General features: G+C 41.8%; 2 pseudogenes across 1 annotated transcript in view; one reads left to right on the forward strand and one right to left on the reverse strand.

The window, feature by feature from the left end:
• Positions 1-2,994: 2,994 nt before the first annotated feature.
• The window catches only part of Pdcl1-ps1 (phosducin-like 1, pseudogene 1), a 67,518-nt pseudogene continuing 49,681 nt past the window's right edge, over positions 2,995-20,831 (reverse strand). The window contains exons 6-10 of the transcript XR_010064769.1: positions 20,488-20,546; positions 12,619-13,195; positions 9,660-9,836; positions 8,115-8,295; positions 2,995-5,300 (exon numbers count right to left, since the gene is read on the reverse strand). The product of XR_010064769.1 is annotated as a phosducin-like 1, pseudogene 1 (transcript). The remainder of the gene's footprint in view (positions 5,301-8,114; positions 8,296-9,659; positions 9,837-12,618; positions 13,196-20,487; positions 20,547-20,831) is intronic.
• Positions 11,360-13,051, forward strand: Nme2-ps6 (NME/NM23 nucleoside diphosphate kinase 2, pseudogene 6; annotated as a pseudogene).

Genomic DNA, 20,831 nt, shown 5'->3' on the forward strand with positions numbered 1-20,831 from the left:
GGTTGCAAACTCCTTCAACTCTTTCAATCCCTCCTCTAATTTTCCCCCAAGGAGGTCCTGTTCTCAGTTCAGTGGTTTGCTGCTAGCATTGACCTCTGTATTGGACATGCTCTGGATGTGTCTCTCAGGAGAGATCTGGTCCCTTTCAGCATGCATTTTTAGCTTCATCAATCTTATCTAGTTTTGGTGGCTATATATATATATATAGAGGGGGGGGGGACACATGTGGGGCAGGCTCTGAATGGCCTTTCCTTGAGTCGCTGATTCCATATCCCCTCCTATGGATATTTTTTCCCCTTTTAAGGAGGAGTGGGAGCATCCACATTTTGGCCATCCTTTAAAATTTTTATGAATGTATGCAATGTATCTTTAACATATCCACCCCCAAACCCCTCCTCCAACACCTTCCAGGACTCTTTTCACCTTCATTTCTCCTTTTTATTTTTTTTTAAGAACTTTACACATCTGCACTGCAACTATATCACTTTTACCCTTTTATCCATCTAACTTCTGTTATGGTCATCGTCATCATCACCGTGGTTGTCCCCACCACCACTCCAAAGTTCATGACTTCTTCTTTAGTTGTTATTATTGCACACTGACATATATGTGTATGTATGTACACATACATACACAACATCTGAGTGCATTTAGCATTGCTTGAACGTACATATGTCAAGGTCTGACCACTTGAAAAACCTAGACAGGATCCTGCCCTTGGAGAAAACTGATTCTCTGTCTCTCCACAGCCATTTACCAACTGTTAGCTCTTCATACAGACATCCTGGGGCTGTACCACATGCTGCTACTCTTCATGCGACAGAAAGAGTCCAGTAGAGGGGAAGACATGTTGTCTATTTATTGGTGCGTCCATCAGGCTCCAGTAGTTTGTCCCTAATTCAGGATCACATAGGCATCCCCAATTAAGATCTACGGGACACTAAACAAAACCAAAATTAGTTAATAGGGGAAATGATTGATGTAGGTGGGCCCAGCCAGAGTGGGTGGTGCCATCCTTAGGCAGGTGGTCCTGAGTTGCATAAGAAAGCAGGCTGGGCAAGTCATGGAGAGAAAACCAGTAAGCAGGGTTCCTACTTCAGCTCCTGCCTCCAGGTCCCTGCCTTGAGTTCCTGCCCTGACTTCCCTTAGAGATGGATTATAAAATGAAAGCTGAAATGAACCCTTTTTCCCCCAACCTTCAAATATTGGTGTTTGTACTCATGTTTAACTCTGTGCTGCTGTCAGTCTTAACCAGAGAAGCTCCTTTTTTTGCAGTGGGCATCCATTTCTGCAGAGATTCACAGCTATTCAAAGGGCTGAGGAAAAGGACTGACTGTTCTTTGGTCAACCTGATAGGGCATCTACACTTCCTCCAAAGCTCAGGGAACAGAATGGATAGGGAGTCAGAAAGAATGAGTTAAATGAAGGGGAAAGGGTGTGGAACACTGTCTTCCTGACATGATATGGCACATTAGACTTAGGGACTTATGGTAACTGGGATTAGCTGGACAAGACCCACACAAGATTGGGCTTTCAACATTCTATTAGTTGGAGAGAAAACTGAAGCCACCACACTTTGGTTGCAACTCATGGGGAAATCAAGCTGAAATTGATCATCCTTTCTGTTAGTTAGCTTTCATAGAGCCAGAATGTACAAAGCTGGAGGAGAAAAGTCATCAAAGGTCTCACCAGCCATGAGCCTTGCAAGCTATAATACCACTGATGTGCCCACTGGTGGAATAGTGGCATGATTTTTACCAAGGAGACAAAACACTTTCTTGTTGAGTTTCAACTCCACAGAAATTTAAACCAGGTGCTGTAAACATTGTCAAGAGTCCATGACTGGGATACCACATGCCCTGCTACTGTTGCTCTGCTAAATAACCAGGCTACCAGACTGCCTATCTGTTTATATGCATAGGTTCCTGCTTTCAGCTTTCATCAGAGAAACTCCTATCTACAGTAAACAGTGGTTGATGCAGACTTGTAATTTGTCAAAATGCTGAGAATACGTCTGTTGAATGTTTACCCTAAATAGGACATCCATATCAACCCCTCCAAGGCTCAGGAAACAGTGCAGAAAAAAAAAAACCTAAGAGCTAGAAGATGGTTAGGAGTGCTGTAAACTATTATCTTCTGTACACTATTGGACATGACATCACAGCAGTTGACTACCTGAAGAAGACTGAGCCTATTAACACAAACGAGAGAGACAGAGACAGAGAGACAGAGAGAAACACACAGAGAGAGAACATGAGAAAAGGGGATTCACTGCAAAGGGGTTCAGTGGGAGGGTGAAGGGACTAAGAGAAGATAATGTAAGAATACGGTCAAAATATTGTTTAATATATATATGTGTGTGTGTGTATATGTGTGTGTGTGTATATATATATATATACGGTCAAAATATTGTTTAATGTATATATGTGTGTGTATGTGTGTATATGTGTGTCTATATATATATATATATATATATATATATATATATATATATATATATATGATAGAATAATTATGTCATGGATGGAAGAAGGGCTCATGAGGCCTCACCCCTTCCTAAGGAGCTATTGGCCGTTAATGGTTGCTGAGGACAGGGGAGACATTTCCTTTAGTAGTGTAGCCGCTCGTAAGTTGCCCAGATCCAGTCAATATAATCCCTTACTCATGTTCCTGTAAGCAACTGTAACTAAACTCAGTGGACCATCCAAACTCAAAAAGACCTCAAAGTGAAATAAGAACTATTTGGGAGAAGGAAGATCAGCAGGAGTGGATGTCAAGAGAGCAGTATGGTAAATATAATCAAAATGTATTATATCTGTGTATGAAATTATCAAAATTATTTTGTGAAGAAAAAAATTTTTAAGTGTTTCTGCCAATTTTTTCAGTGACTCTTCTAGACATCTATACTATGAATGATGCAAAACACAGTGCAAATCACAAAGATGTTAAACGCTTTAGCAAAATGCTGGGAATTTAAACATCTGATATACGGGCTGAGTCAATATGGTATAGTTTATTTAGATGGTGAATTATAAAGCAACTGATTTATTCAGAACTTTTACAATATACCAAAGTATTTTAATATGTACTGTTACGTAAAGTAGAACACAGAATTCAGTAACTATCAATGTTATTAAGAATGGGGAAAAAAACTGGAAAAAAAACTAGAATATTGACATCAGTTGTCTCTGCTCCTATGATTGTCTTCACTTCTACAATGAGCTCCTTAGTCAGAAAATGATACTGTTTTTGTTGATTAACTCCAACAGGATTCATTTCCTGCTAGCTTCTGAGCAACCAAAAAACTCACATGTGAACTAAAGCTAATACTTACTTCCAGATTCATTTCTTTTCCCGATACTAAACATATAAAGAGTAATCAAACTTGAATGATGATGACTTTTATAAATACACACATACACATAAAGCTAGAAAGAGATCTGTAAAAATGGTGACAGTAATTATCAGTAGTAAAATTTTATGGCTTTTAAATATCTTTTTAACTTAATTTTTATTATATGTTCTATGATAAACATGTTTTAAAATAGAAAATTTATAATAAAAAGTTTGCTATCTTTCTAAAATCCAAACACCAAGCAGATTTCAGCAAATCAATGGAATATCAACAGCTATTAAAACATTACAGAAGAGTTTTTAATAGCATGAAAAACTTCTGATGTTAGGAACTGATCACACTATCTGACAGTATGCTCAGAATGATCCCAATGTCATTTAAAGACAAACCAAAGCCTATGAATACATAAAAAAAAAAAACCCTATATATGAATGGTACCAAAACATACAGTATTCAGGTGGCAGAATTATATTTTTAAACCATTTTTGCATCTGTATTTTGGCCAATTTTCCTCTAGCAAATATGAATTTTTTTCTAATAGGCAAAAAAAGCTTTTTAAAAAGTTGAGGTTAAACAAAGCATTACCTTGCTAAATAACAGAACAGATGCTGATGAGCAGGATACAGAAAGGTCCTCCTACTGAGGTTTTCAAGCTCTATACACACCAGTGTCAGTCAATAGGATGCCTGCTTCCCAACATCATGACAGCAGTCAGCAAGAAAACATCCCTTCCTGTTCATACTTCATTATGCTGGACTGGACCAGTGACTCCCACAGCAGAGACCACTGCTAACTACAGCATCAGGCACCATCTGGAACCTTTAGTTTTGACAGTGCTGGGTGGGAATCAGATACTTTGGAGCTATGTGTATGCTAGGTTAAGAGTTCACCACTGAGCTATATTCCCAACCTTGTATGGACCCTGGTAGAGAAGGATCTGGAGAAAATAAGTACAGCTATGAGTCTGATTGCAAGTAAACATGATTTGCAATCAAGTGATTATGGAAATGCACTGTTTACACTGCACAGAACACACTCACTAGGGAATTCTACTCTCAGACCTGGTGGAATTCTGAGGTCATCAGAAGACAATTTTCAAGACATTGCCTTCAAGGGTGCCATGTCAATATTGACTGGAAACAATTTCAGAGATGTCACGCTAGAGATGTAAACAGCTCAAGAACCCAGCTTCCTGTTTATATAATTAGAAATCGCTTTACTGCTAGCCACAAAGTGAGTCAGGATTCTGATTTAATCTGAGTTTCTTGACTTTCCACATACTAAACCAGACTACAAAGAACAGCTGTAAAGCCAGAAGACAGGAAGGACAGAAATAAATACAGACATGTGTCCTCTAGCCCAAACAATGAGACAGCTACAGAACTAGATTATCAGTTCAATCTATTTCTAGATCGCTGTCTTCACTGTGACAGGTGGCAGAGTTTCGCACAGATGTCAGCACCAAGACCTTTTCTGGGAGCAATCCAAATTCCTGCAGGAAAGCTTCAAGGTCTACAGCAAAGAAATCTTCGCCCAGCTGGTCAGTGACACGAACAAAATTGCCAATCAATTCACCCGCCTTGTAGATGAGCAGAGCAGGAAGGGCATTCCGGGTAAAACGATTGCTGGCCCCAATAACCAAGCTCCTCACTCGGCAGAATTTGACAGTGGGGTACTCTGCGGCAAGGCAGATCATGCAGCCATTCATGGCTTCAGTCCCTGGGACACCATCTTCATAAATATGAACCATGATAAGGGTGCTTTTCTGTTCTTTATCAATCATATGTAAAAATCCTTCTCCACTGGGGATCTCAAGCACTTGCTTGAATTGAGGCCCTTTATGAAACTGCTGCCGTAATTCTTCCATCCTCTGCTTCCGATACTGCTGCAGAAACTCTTCATCATCCAAATTCTTGTCCATCATACCACACTCCTTCAGAGTCATCTGCAGGAAAACCAGCAGACATGGAGAACCAAGACAGACACGGAACATATGTCATTGATGTAGATATGTACCCAGTACTTAGAAACATGAGGCTTCACACTAGTGTCTTATTCATATTATATCATCTCTCTTAAAATTTGTATGGATAGAGGTGTATTTTATGTGCACCAGGTGCATGCTGGAGCCTGTGGAGGTCAGAAGGGGGCACTGGCTCCCCAGGAACTGCAGTTACAAAGGTCGTGAGCCACCACACAGGTGCTGGGAACCAACCCTGGATCATCTATAAAAACAGGTACTTTTAACAGCTGAATCTTCTTTCCAGATTGAAATGTTTTCATTACTTTGACTTTCAGGGGAAGGGAGCATGCTCATACCATGCTGCTCCTGTGGAAGTTAGAGGACAACTTGCAGGAGTTAGTTCTCTCCTACCATGTGGTGCTTATGCCCTTGGCCATCATGATTGAAGTCACCTATGACTGAATTCTTGAGTTAATCTCATTGGAAGAACTTTAATAACTCCATTTTGTAAATGTAGGTATTAACCCAAAGATTTTACATGATTTGCACAAAAGTATAAAGTATACTCAAGTATAAAGTACAAGACTAGGATTCAAACTAGAACTTTTAAAGATCTCTTTTTATCTTTTAATTATGTGTATATATGTATGTGTGTGGGGAGGTATGCATGTGCCTACATAGTTCAAAAGAGGGTGTCAGATTCCCAGGAGCAGTTGGAAGTCATCTTTTGAGTTCTGAGAACCACACTGGGGTCTCTAAGAGCAGTGTCTATTCTTATCCACTAAGCCATCTCTCTAGCCCCTTAAACTAGATTTTAGAAACTCAAGTTTGAAACTTCAATACCATTTTGCTTCTCATTCCAATACAGCAGCACCACATAGTACCACGTCCCCTCTGAGCATTCCTGTCAGTCTAGACTAAGTTCTAGTCACTCTTACCTTTTTGAAAAGACAACACAATTAAGGAACTTCCAAAAAACACAGCTCAATCCACATGACACATGACGAGTGATAAATTGCACTTTAAGGTTTATTCATTTTATGTGTGTTTTGCTGCATATATTTATGTGCACCAAATGAGTGCTTGGTGCCTTTGGAGATCAGATCTCCTGGAACCGGAGTCACGGATGTTTGTGGACCACTTTGTGGGTGCTGGGGGATCAAACCCAGGTCCTCTGCAAGAACATGTGTTCTTAACCATTGAGCCAGCTCTCCAGCCCAATTTTTTTTTTCAATTTTGAAACAAGGTTTCCCTATGTAGAACAGGCTAGCCTGGTTCTCACTATGTATTCCAGGCTGGCTTTGAACAAACAATCCTGAGCCTGTCTTAGCCTCCCATGTAGTGGAATTAGACATATACTACCAGGCTCAGCTTTTTTATTGCCAGTTAGCTGACTGTAGCTGTCTTACTTGTGCAGCAGCAGCTATGGGTGTCTCATAACCTGCTTTTGTCTCTAGGCAATGTTAACTCCTTTATAATGACTGAGCATGGTAGCTCTCTACCCCTTTAATCCCAGCAATCAGAAGGCAGGGACAGACAGATCTTTATGATCTACAGCCTGGTCTACACAGTGAGTTCTAGGCCAGCACAGTGAGACTCTGTTTCAAAAGAGAAAAAAATAATAATTTATAACTATTTCCTGATGCTTCCAAACATTTTTACAAATTGATATACATAGATCATACTGACCTTCCTCCAGCCTCATTTCTGTCAGACAGACAGTTTCCAGTTCTAGTCTACTATAGGTGGCCTAAGAGGACAGGGACAGAATCTCTTACAACTGACCTGTGGTCACATGACTGCTGCTTCATTCTGGTGTCTCTGCTCAACAGCTATGAGCAGCAGGCACACTATGCTATAGCCAGCTTCCCTGACAGATCTTCTTTCTCCTGGCCTGGGGCAGCAAAACATCTCTGACTAACCCTGTAAGACTAGAGGTGGTAAGCAGGGGCCACACAACACTGGATCAGAAGTGTCATAACCAGCATCCTTCTGAATTCTCTTTACCAATCTTCTTCCCATTGCTCTAACTTGAGACTCTCCCATTTGGCTGATTTGACTGCGTCTTTTAGCTGACATGGCCTTTGTCTAGGTTTTATGCCCTGAAATTATTCCCCAGTCAAAGTGATTGACTCAGTTTTATCTGCACCCTCATGTTGGCTGATATTTTTAAATGTCAACTTGCTGTTATGCTGTGTGCCTGCTCTCCATGCAGATGGAGGTCAGAAGACAACAGTGGAGCTAGTTCTCTCCTCCCTCCTTTACATGGGTTCTGGGGACTGAACTCAAGTCACCAGGCTTGTCTAACAAACTCCTTTCCCCACTGAGCCCTTCTTCTGGCCCCAGTGCCTGACAGCTTTAAGCCACTGCTAACTGATCTGAGGCACTCAGGAACACTTCTTCCATAGTCAGAAGGAACAAGAGAGACCTTTAATGCTGATAAGGTAAGAAGGTGTCAGGGACCTGGGCTCAAGTATCTCCCTGAATGTCTATTCTATTTACTATCTCCACAAAATAATCATGAACGTAATTAGGAAACTAATATATGCTCCAGAACGCCAGAAAGATAAAGGTTATGACCTCATCTAGCAAATAAAAGCATAGGCTCAGGAAGAGACTTTGCCGTAACAATGTATAGCTGAGTTGAGAGCAAACCCAGATGCACCCCAAGTTATGGCAGGGCTCCCAGTTTTGCCCTGCATTTCAATGCACCTCAGGAGCCAAATCTACTTTCCTCCCTTCCTGAATCACCAAGCCCATTTCCAGCAGCCAGGGAAGCCTTGAAGAAGCCATTACCTTCCCACTGATTTTCTCCTGGAGGTCCTTCTGTTTCTGCTGCTCCTCCTCTTCATCCAGATGGGACCGGCAGCTCATAGACAGCTTTTGATCAGCCGCTCCATCTCCCGGCACTGCTCCTCCCTCTGCTCTGTCTCCAACTGCTTGAAGCGGCGCCAGTCATTGATCACCCCTTTTGGACCTGAATAGGACAAGCATAACTGAGAACAGACCAGGGGCTTTGGGCGGCTGACATCTGTGACAGGATTCACATTGGCATGGAGCCTGCTGTATCTATGACACAGTTAGCAAGGGCCTCTGTATAGCCTTACGTGGGGCACAAGGAGGTCTACTGCAGCGCACTTTGCAGGAATTAAATGGCCAACCTAATGCTCAACATCCTACAAGTTATGATTCATCTACTCGAAGGTAAAGAAGAAACATGTAGAAAGAAGGGAATTTGACACAGAGAGGTCCTGGTAGCCCACATCTGCAACATCAGCATTCCACACTGGAAGATCACATGTTCAGCCTGAGTTACAGTAAGATCCTCCCTCCAAAACCCAAGGGCTATGAATACAGTTCAGCTGCAAGAGTACTAAGCAAGCATTCACAAAGCCGTAGATTTGATCCCCAGCACCCAAAGGCAAGAAGGGGTAAGATCAGACAGTTCTACATATCTTGACATAAAAGATACTCCAAAAATAATAATAAGCTAGGCATAGTGATGCATGCCAGGAATCCCTACTGAAGAAACTGAGGATGGAGGATCATTTGAGATTAGGAGTTCAAGGCCAGCTTGAACGACATGAGACACTATCTCTAAAAAGGTGGCAAAAATTTCAAAACCTGTTAAACATAGTAGGAGAGAAACTAAATGAAAAAATACTGTTGCTGGCTGAACTACAAGCATTACCTCAACCTAAGCAATCTGACAATATTAGGATGTTACAGTGGGTTGGGCTGTGGACTGTGGTAGAGCACTTGCAAAGCATGAACAAAGCCCTCGGCCAATCCCCAGAAGTAGAAAGTTACAAACTAAAAACAATACACAGTAGTATAAGAACCACTGAGATGACTCACCACACAGGGATCCTACAGTATAAGCCTGGAGACCTGAAGTAGATAAATCCCTGGAATTTAACTGTGAAGGTGAGAGAACCCACTCCAAAAAGTCCTCTTCTCTCCATACTGGTATCCAAGCATTGTAACCAAGCATATAGGCCATGCATATACATACAACAATAAAACAGACTTTAACTTAAGAAAACTAACAGTGTAAAAACGACATTTCTAGGAATTAATCATATATTAATCAGTATACTCATATACACGATTTACGGGTTGTCAAACACGCTCCAGCAAGTTCCCTTCCATTGCTGATATGCATACAGATTTGCATTGCACAGAGAAAGGGCAGAAGCAAGCACAATGAAGGACTACACCATGTTATCTCTGGAAGGAAAGTGGGACTGGAGTTGGAGAAAGGAGAGCAGGACTTCTAACAGATATACACTTCAAAGGCCACTTTTCCAGCCCATTTCCAGAGCTCAGAGCCTTCAGTACCTGTATTGACTGAAATGCCTTCGCCTGCCAGCTCAGCCTCCGCAGGCGTGGAACTACTGGCTGGGGCTCCCCTGCCTCTGTCTTTGTCTTCATGGTCACTGTCCTCATCCTCACTGGTGCTGTAGTAGTACTGCAATTTCTCCCCCAGCAACTTGTCATCCAGGGTTGTCATGGCGCCTAGAAGAGAGCAATGTATCTGGCTGGAGCAAAGAAGACATAACTTGGACTGACTGACTCCCCACAACGTTATACGACTCTGAAGGTGCCTTCATAAGCAGAATCTCAGCAAACCCCAACCCTGGATCTATGCCATAGTTTACCAGGCTTTTGCTAGAGCAGGCAAAACGAAGACTTGGATAAGGCACATTCTTTGCTGAGTTCTGTCACAAACACTGGAGCTGTTAACAGGCCCACAGATGTGTGATTCCAGAAGCCTTAGAGGTACATTACTGTCTACCTGTGTGGACTGGGTAAGAGGAATTTACTGCTCAAGGTTTTTATTCATACCCACTTTTAGTTTTAAGACTGCTAGCTAACAAATCAGGGGAAAGTCCTCAGGGAAAACCTCAAAAGGGGCTGACTACCAAGGGTAGGTATACCATTGAAACTAAGTCATTCACTCCTTGCCTCACTAAGAGCCTAGATAAATGGTCTCAAGCTGGACCAAATCTGACCAGCTAAAGCAAGTCTCCGCAACAAAATTCAAGTAAGAGTCAGATGTTTAAAGAGCACCTAGGACCCAGGTATTTTGAGGAAAGATTCCATTCAGTGCTTTAGAAGTCTGTTTAAGAATCCAGCAGGAATGACTAATCAAAAACAAAAACAAAACGTCCTTCCTCTAAGCATCCCAACACTGGGCTGCCTTCAGAAGAAACTTAGCACGTGGTATTTACACTATTACAATGTACCTCTCTCCCACACAGTCAGGATCTCTGTGGGGGCTGAACAACAAACAATCAAGAGGACAAGGAAAGGAAGAAAACTTTTGAAAGCTCCTTGTCAGGGATGTGCCAGAGGGCCACAACTCCGTCCCAGAGATATCAGTGCTGTGCAATGGGTGAAACAGGGCCAGAGTGGAGTGTACTATGGAGGCTGGGCTGCTGAGAGGCAAGGAGGCCAGCACACTGGCAGACAAAAGTGGCATGCATGCGCAGAGCAGATGGTAAACCTCAAGTGGGGATAGTAAACTTGAAGAGCTGGAGGATCGTGAAGAGGGTGGGAGCAGCAGTGAAGTGAGCTGGGCAGGGCCAGTGAAAGGCTTGCAAGAGTGTTAAAAGAAAGTAGGACGGGGCTGGGGATTTAGCTCAGTGGTAGAGCACTTACCTAGGAAGCGCAAGGCCCTGGGTTCGGTCCCCAGCTCCGAAAAAAAGAACCAAAAAAAAAAAAAAAAGAAAGAAAGAAAGTAGCACAGTGAGGAGGGCGGGGCTGAGCAGATGGACCAGAGAAGGGCGGGGCTAAGCTTCCAGGAAGGCGGAGCTTATGGGACAAACGGGCAGGGTCAGGAGGCTAAATAAATCAAAGCTAAAAGGCCAGGGTGGAAAAGGACGGAGCCGTAAGACAGGCGGAGCTGAGGAGGCGGAGCAGTGAGGAAGGAGGGGCTGAGGAGGGACGGGCTGAAGAGGAGCAGCCTGGAGAATGGAGCGGGAGAAGGGCGGGCTGAGGAGGCGGGGCAGCGTGGAAGACGGAGCTGGGTAGGGCAGATGAGGAGGGCGGTACTGATGAGGGACGCTCGGAGTCTCGAAGGGAGTTTGAGACGCACGGGAGAAACTGGAATCCAGCAGCCCGGAGGCAAAGTAGCTCGCCCAAGGCGCGCAAACCCCTGTCCCCACCCATGTCTAGGCCCGCCGCTTCCTCCCGCCGACGCCTGTGCACTTAGTTACCTCGCTCACTCAGTCTGTTCCTTCTGGACTAGCAACTCCGGTCACCAACAAAGAACGCTCGCTTAGAGAAAGAGAAGTAACCGAAAGCCTTACGCAACAGAGAAAAGCTGCAGTGGACTCTGCGGACCAATCACTCGGCCTTCCGGCGTCACGGCGGACGCACGCTGCCCAATCACAAGAAACTTATCTTGGCGTCTGTGGAGAAGCTACGGGTCTTAGCTTAGGACAAAACACCTCGATTTGTACTTCTAGTTTAAAATAAGACAACTTTATTAACTTTTGTTCCAGGTTCCTAGAAAAGTTATAAATGAATATTAAAGCGAAAAAACTTCAAAAATATTAATTTCTTCAAGAATAAGTAACTCAAAGAACAAAAGTTGTATGACAGCCTGAATTGGATTATTGGACAAGAAACGGGCCTGGACAACCGAAGAAATTTGAGTAACTCGTATCAACTAATATTGGTCAAATAGTTGACTCGACAGTTTACAGAGTACTTCAGTTATGTATCGTGATAACCTTTGAAAATTCTAGATAAAGAGATCATTTGATTAATACCCAAAATGTACCCAACATTCTCCTACATCCGAATTACTGGTACAGGAGTTCCCCATTTCTTGAGCTAATAAATAACACTGTTCTTCTCTTCTCTCCTGCTTTAACAGGTTTCCTTTCTACAGCATATTATACTTTCTCATCCTTAAAAAAATACAAGACACTACTAAAAGTCTAAAACTTGGGGATATCTATCAATATTATAAAAACGTATATCTTTTAGTCCAATCATTCCAGTTACGGAGTATAGAAAAGTTGAAGGTATATATTGTTACATTTAATAATAGAGTTTTATTTTATTAATAAAGTACTTAATAAGAAGTATGGAGGCTCATGCCTGCAGAAATCGCAACACTCAGAACATTGAAAGAGAAGAGTCACTGAAACCCAAGATTCAAGTTGGGCAAAAGGGACTCTACTTCAAAACAATAAAATAAATAGATCAGTGCCCTCTCCCCACGCTGGCTGGTGGTCGTTCTAGTCTTTTTGCTTCCATTGCTCATAGCAGGCACCAGCCCACCCACCAGCTTTCGGACTGTGACCAACTTCGAGCTTATCTTCCTTGCCATCAAGCCAGATGGGGTGCAGCGCCACCTGATGAGCGAGATCATCAAAGGATTCCAGAAGGAGGGGTTCTGCCTGGCCGCCATGAACTTCCTTCGGGCTTCTGAAGAACACCTGAAGCAGCAGTACACTGGCCTGAAAACCGTCCTTTCTTCTCTAGGCTAGAGAAGTACATGAACTCAGGGCCTATAGCGGCAGTGGTGTGGGAGGGGCTCAATGTGGTGAAAACAGGTGATGCGGGGGCAAACCGATCCAGCTGTTTCGAAACCAGGCACCATTTGTGGGGATTTCTGCATTCTGGTTGGCAAGAACATCATTCATGGCAGTGATTCAGTGGAGAGTGCTAAGAAAGAGATCGATCTATAGTTTAAGCCCGAGAGACTGATTGACTAGAAGTCTGGTCCTCATGACTGTGTGTACAGGTAGACATGGAGAAACCAGAGTCCTCTTCAGCACTACTGATGGGGCTCTGGGACACGGCTCTTCATCCCACTGACTGGATGGATCATCTTTTCTAAAACGATAAAGACTTTGGAACTGGGAAAAAATAAAATGAAATAAATAGATGAGTGTATATCAGCCAAATTTCTACATAAAAAAATCACACAAACAACATTACATATACATAGAGACAAAGATAGAAGTCACTAGCAAATAAATAAGAAATAAGAATTATCTTTGCAAAGCAAATGAGAACCAGTAGAAAGAACACTTTTACAGTTTTTATATGCAATTTTTAATCATTTAATAAGCATTAGCTGTTATAATATTGTCATAGTTATGGTTCTATTGCTCTGAAGAGGCACCACGACCAAGGCAACTCTTAGAAAAGAAAGCATTTAATTGGGCAGCTTGCTTACAGTTTAAAGCAGTGATTCTCAACCTGTGGGTCATGATACCTTTGGGGATCAAACAACTGTGGTCAAATCATAGTAATGAAGTAGCAAAGAAAATAATTTTATGGTTGGTGGTCACCGTAACATGAAGAACTGTGTTAGAGGGTGCAGCATTGGGAAGGGTGAGGACTGGTTTAGAGGGTTAATTCATGATCATCGCAGTCCTGCATGGCGCTGGAGCAGTAGCTGAGAGTTCTACATCCTGATCCATAGTCAAAGAGACTTTGTGCTTGGGGTGAGCTTTTTTTGAAACTTTTTATTGATTGTGAATTTCGCATCACGTCCCCAATTCCCACTTGTCTCCCCATCCTTCATATCTTATGCGTTCGCCCATTTATTTTTATTATTATTCCTTAATCTTTTTTTTACTCCCTCCTGGTCCATCCTCTGACACTTCCTCGTCCTCCTCCCCTGTCTCCAAGAGGATGTCCCCACCCCTAACCCCACCCCACCAAACCTCCCCCTTCCCCGGAGCCTTAAGTCCAGGGTTAGATGCTTTTTCTCTCACTGAGGCCAGACCTGGCAGTCCCCTGCTGTATATGTGGGGTGTGGGCCTCATATCAGCTGGTGTATGCTGCCTGGTTGGTGACTCAGTGTCTGAGAGATCTCCAGGGTGTAGATTAGTTGAGAGTGCTGGTCTTCCTATGGGTTCACCATTTAAGAAGAGAGCCCAAAACTAAGCTGGAGGTGCGGGAGCAGGACATAGATCCTTAAAATGTAGGTTTTAAGAGCATATAGTGTTTTTGCAAACAATCGAAATTCTTTCTCCAGGAACCATGTTAGGAAGCTTACAGCTGCCTATAATGCCAGCCCGAGGGTATCTGATGCTGTCTTCTGGGCACATGGACACTGCATTCAACATTCATAAATCCACACTCAGATATATACATATACACATAATTGAAATTAAAAATTAAAATAATAAGATGGAAGCCATGCTTTTATAATCCAATCTCATGACCTACTCCTATATGCCTAGGATACTTGAGTCCCTGGATTTAAGCCCCAGCAAAGGGGTTGGGAGAATGAGCCAATGAGTATAGTCCATAGTCAGTGGATGGAGACTGTTTAGGTAAAAAAAATTTCTAGAAGATTGTGAAGTTAGATGACATAATTAAAGCCTCATAATAATAATAATAATAATCCTTATCCATTTGTATGAGTTAGTTTTTAACACTGTGATCAAAATACCTAATAGGAATAATTTAAGGAGAGGAATTGTTTTGGTTCACAATTTTCGAAGGTTTGGGCATCATAGCAGAGCAGATATGGTTATCTGGTGTTCAAGAAAATAGGAAAGTCAGCACTTGGCTGACTCTCCTGCTTTTTTATTCTATCTGAGTCCTAGCCCATGGGATGGTGCCGCTCATGTTCAGAAGATGTCTTTCCCTCTCAGCTAACACTCTCTGGAAAAATCCTCACAGATGTGCTTCAGTTTCCTGGGTACCTTTAAATTCAGTCAAATTGAAAACAATGATTTACTTTCACTTCATTGAAAAGAAACTACTTACATCTGTCTTTTATTTCTTTATTTTTTCTTAACTCATTATGTTCAGATGATTTTAGATTTACAAGAGTTTTAAAAATAGTACCCCTTCTATCAGAGCCTAGCTTCACTTTAGAATTTCATCTTCTTGCCCCAACTGGGTTGTGGGGGTGATAGATTAGGAGACCTGGATAGACCATCAGACCTGACTAAGCTTCCAAAGTCCACCCATTTGACCCAGGCTCAGAAGTAGGGCCAGGCTCAGAAATGCAAGATATCTCCCCATACCACCCCATCCCTACTACTACCTTGCCATGTGAGTTCTGTATAGGAATGACCTACTGGTCCTCCAGGTTGGAATGGCCCCAGTGCCCTAAGTCAGCCTGGAAAAACTTCAGCCTGAGGGCTAGGCAGGAACTGGAGTGGAGAAAAACTTAAAGGGCTCCTGGGGCTCCTCTTGGATGATCTCTTTGGAAAGACATCAACCAAGAAGACCATCTGCTGCTTTGAGGACCTGGAGCTTAGTTTCAACACCATGGGTAAGCTGCCATCTCTGTTGAAGATGTGGGTGGATGACAAGAACCTTCCAAAGAGGGGCTGCAAAGATAGTTCAGTGTTTTCATTCTCTAATGCTCTTCCAAAGGACCTGTGTTTAGTTCCCAGGTACTGGCAGGCTCATGGAAGAAAGCAAATGAGTAGCCAATGAATGGGTTAGCCTAATCCCAGCACTTAGCAAGCCTACTTTTCACTGCTGCTTTCGTCTGTCTTACTACTCAGCTCACACCCCACTCTCATCAATGGACAGATCATGGAAACAAAAATTAAGCAGAGACTTAGACAGACTAAGAGAAGTCATGAACCAAATGGATTTAACAGATATTTATAGAATATTCTATCCTAAAACAAAAGGGTAATACCTTCCTCTCACAACCTCATGGTACTTTCTATAAAAATGACCATATAATTGGTCATAAAACAGACCTCAACAGATACAGAAAGATATAAATAATCCCATGTGTCCTATCAGACCACCACGGGCTAAAGCTGGTCTTCGATAATAATAAGGAAAGAACACACACATGTACATGGAAGTTGAACAATGCTCTACTCAATGATAACCTGGTCAAGGAAGAAATAAAGAAATTAAAGACTTCTTAGAATTTAATGAAAATAAAGGTACAACATACCCAAACTTATGGGACACAATGAAAGCTGTACTAAGAGGTAAACTCATAGCTCTGAATGCCTGCAGAAAGAAACAGGAGAGAGAATATGTCAGCAGCTTGACAGCACACCTAAAAGCTCTAGAACAAAAAGAAGCAAATACACCAAGGAGGAGTAGAAGGCAGGAAATAATCAAACTCAGAGCTGAAATCAACCAAGTAGAAACAAAAAGGACTATACAACAACAGAACCAACAACTGGTTCTTTGAGAAAATCAACAAGATAGATAAACCCTTAGCCAGACTAACCAGAGGACACAGAGACTGTGTCCAAATAAACAAAATCAGAAATGAAAAGGGAGACATAACAACAGAATCAGAGGAAATTCAAAATATCATCAGATCCTACTACAAAAGCCTATATTCAACAAAACTTGAAAATCTGCAGGAAATGGACAATTTCCTAGACAGATACCAGGCACCAAAATTAAATCGGGAACAGATAAACCATTTAAACAACCCCAGAACTCCTAACGAAATAGAAGCAGTCATTAAAGGTCTCCCAACCAAAAAGAGCCCAGGTCCAGACGGGTTTAGTGCAGAATTCTATCAGACCTTCGTAGAAGACCTCATACCAATACTATCCAAACTATTCCACAAAATTGAAACAGATGGAGCACTACCAAATTACTTCTATGAAGCCACAATTACTCTTTATACCTAAACCACACAAAGACCCAACAAAGAAAGAGAACTTCAAACCAATTTCCCTTATGAATATCGACGCAAAAATACTCAATAAAATTCTGGCAAACCGAATCCAAGAGCACATCAAAACAATCATCCATCATGATCAAGTAGGCTTCATTCCAGGGATGCAGGTATGGTTTAATATACGGAAAACCATCAATGTAATCCACTATAAACAAACTGAAAGAACTAAACCACATGATCATTTCATTAGATGCTGAGAAAGCATTTGACAAAATTCAACACCCCTTTGTGATAAAACTCCTGGAAAAAACAGGAATTCAAGGCCCATACATAAGCATAGTAAAAACCATATACTGCAAACCAGAAGCTAATATTAAACTAAATGGAGAGAAACTTGAAGCAATCCCACTAAAATTAGGGACTAGACAAGGCTGCCCATTCTCTCCCTACTTATTCAATATAGTTCTTGAAGTTCTAGCCAGAGCAATCAGAGAACAAAAGGAGATCAAAGGGATACAAATTGGAAAGGAAGAAGTCAAAATATCACTATTTGCAGATGATATGATAGTATAATTAAGTGATCCCAAAAGTTCCACCAGAGAATTACTAAACGTGATAAACACCTTCAACAAAGTGGCTGGGTATAAAATTAACTCAAATAAATCAGTAGCCTCCTTGTACACAAAAGAGAAACAAGCCGACAAAGAAATTAGGGAAACAACACCCTTCATAATAATCCCAAATAATATAAAATATTTCAGTGTGACTTTAACCAAGCAAGTGAAAGATCTGTATGATAAGAACTTCAAGCCTCTGAAGAAAGAAATTGAAGAAGATGGAAAGATCTACCATGTTCATGGATTGGCAGGATTACTATAAAAATGGCAAATTTACCAAAAACTATCTACAGATTCAATGCAATCCCCATCAAAATTCCAATCCAATTCTTCAGAGTTAGACAGAACAATTTGCAAATTCAACTGGAATAACAAAAAACCCAGGATAGCTAAAACTATCCTCAACAATAAGAGGACTTCTGGGGGGATCACTATCCCTGAACTCAAGCAGTATTACAGAACAATAGTGATAAAAACTGCATGATATTGGTACAGAGACAGAGAGATAGACCAGTGGAATAGAATTGAAGACCCAGAAATGAACCCACACACCTATGGTCACTTGATTTTTGACAAAGGAGCCAAAACCATCCAAAGGACAAAAGATAGCATTTTCAACAAATGGTGCTGGTTCAACTGGAGGTCAGCATGTAGAAGAATGCATATCGATCCATGCTTATCACCCTGTACAAAGCTCAAGTCCAAGTGGATCAAGGACCTCCACATCAAACCAGATACACTCAAACTAATAGAAGAAAAAGTGGGGAAGAATCTTGGGCACTGGAGAAATCTTCCTGAACAAAACACCAATGGCTTATGCTCCAAGATCAAGAATCTACAAATGGGATCTCATAAAACTACAAAAATTCTGTAAGGCAAAGGACACTGTTGTTAGGAAAAAATGACCACTAACAGATTGGGAAAAGATCTTTACCAATCCTACAACTGATAGAGGGCTCTTATCCAAAATATACAAAGAACTCATGAAGTTAGGTTGCAGGGAGACAAATGAACCTATTAAAAATGGGGTTCAGGCTCTCTCTCTCTCTCTCTCTCTCTCTCTCTCTCTCTCTCTGTCTCTCTTCCTCTCTCTTCCTCTCTCTCCCTCTCTCTTCCTCTCTCTTCCTCTCTCTCCCTCTCTCTTCCTCTCTTCCTCTCCTGGCTTGACATGAAAAAAAATGGGGTTCAGAGCTGAACAAATAATTCACAGCTGAGGAATGCCGAATGGCTGAGAAACACCTAAAGAAATGTTCAACATCTTTGTCATAAGGGAAATGCAAATCAAAACAACCCTGAGATTCCAGCTCATACCAGTCAGAATGGCTAAGATAAAAAACTCCGGCGACAGCAGATGCTGGCAAGGATGTGGAGAAAGAGGAACACTACTCCATTGTTGGTGGAATTGCAGACTGGTACAACCATTCTGGAAATCAGTCTGGAGGTTCCTCAGAAAATTGGACATTGAACTACCTGAGGACCCAGCTATAGCTCTCTTGGGCAAATACCCAAAAGATGCCCCAACATGTAACAAAGACACATGCTCCACTATGTTCATAGCAGCCTTATTTATAATACCCAGAAGCTGGAAAGAGCTCAGATGCCCTTCAACAGAGAAATGGATTCAAAAAATGGGGTACATCTACACAATGGAATATTACTCAGCTATCAAAAACAATGACTTTATTAAATTCAGAGGCAAATGGATGGAACTGGAAAATATCATCCTGAGTGAGGTAACCCAATCACAGAAAAACACACATGGTATGCACTCATTGATAAGTGGATATTAGCCCAAATGCTCTAAGTACCCTAAATGCACAGAACACATGAAACTCAAGAAGGATGACCAAAATGTGAATGCTTCGCTCCTTTAAAAAGGGAACAAGAATACCCTTGGGAGGGAATAGGGAGACAAAGTTTAGAACAGAGACTGAAGGAACGCCCATTCAGAGCCTGCCCCACATGTGGCCCAAACATATACAGCCACCAAACTACATAAGATGGATGAAGCAAAGAAGTGCAGGCTGACAGGAACCGGATGTATATCTCTCCTGAGAGACAAAGACAGAGTAAGGCAAATACATAGGCAAATGCCAGCAGCAAACCATGGAACTGAGAACGGGACCCTCGTTAAAGGATTCAGAGAAAGGACTGAAAGAGCTTGAAGGGGCTTGAGACCCCATATGAACAACAATGCCAACCAACCAGAGCTTCCAGGGACTAAGTCACTACCCAAAGACTATACATGGACTGACCCTTGGCTCCAACCTCATAGGTAGCAATGAATAGCCTAGTAAGGGCACCAGTGGAAGGGGAAGCCCTTGGTCCTGCCAAGACTGAACCCCCAGTGAACGGGATTTTTGGGAGGAGGGCGGTAATGGGGGGAGGGTGGGGAGGGGAACATCCATCTAGAAGGGGAGGGGGGTTAGGGGGATGTTTGCCTGGAAACCAGGAAAGGGAATAACAATTGAAATGTAAATAAGAAATACCCAATGTAATAAAGATGGAGAAAAAAGAGAATAAAAGGAAAACTAAAAAAGAAATATATAATAATTTTTTTTAAAAAAACGAAGAGTATATATAAGGTCCAGGCCATGGCTCCTGCTACATAAAATATAGAGGATGTGTAGCAACAACTGACTCATCTGCCCTCTCTGGGAAGGGAGGCTAATTGTTCCTGTAGAAATTTGATGTCCCAGAAAAGGGGGATGCTAGAGGGGTGAAGTGGAAGTGGGTAGGTTGATGGAGGAACACCTTCTTAGAAACACAGAGGATCAGGATGGCATGGGGGTTCAAGGTGGAGCGACTAATTATGGGGATGACATTTGAAATGTAAACAAATAAAATGACTAATATATACAGAGATCTTAACAGATGTTTCTATAAGGACTAGATATTCATTATCAGTAACATAGGTTCCTTGAAAGTTAAAATCCATAAGTGTGTGACTTACTTATTATAGAAATTCCATATAGACAAATCCAATCGATATTTTATCTTCTGTCTCTGAACCTATAATAAATCATTAGTTACTTTTATAAAAAATGTAAAAAGTGATTAGGGTTTCTACACAATTAGGCTTCCACACACTGCCTTAAGTGGCCCTCACTTTTAACTGCCACTCTCTCTATTCCCTCCCTTGTCACCCTCTTCCCTGTCTCTGCACATTTGACATTCCTGTTACTGACACTGTCCCTCAGCAATCCTTAAGTAAATTTGTACTTCCCAAAATTAGAACAGTCTTTACCACTTCTCTAGTCTCTTACAATACACTGAACATATAGTTGCACAGATTGG

This window comes from Rattus norvegicus, chromosome 3, assembly GCF_036323735.1.
Source record: "Rattus norvegicus strain BN/NHsdMcwi chromosome 3, GRCr8, whole genome shotgun sequence".
NCBI lineage: Eukaryota > Metazoa > Chordata > Mammalia > Rodentia > Muridae > Rattus > Rattus norvegicus.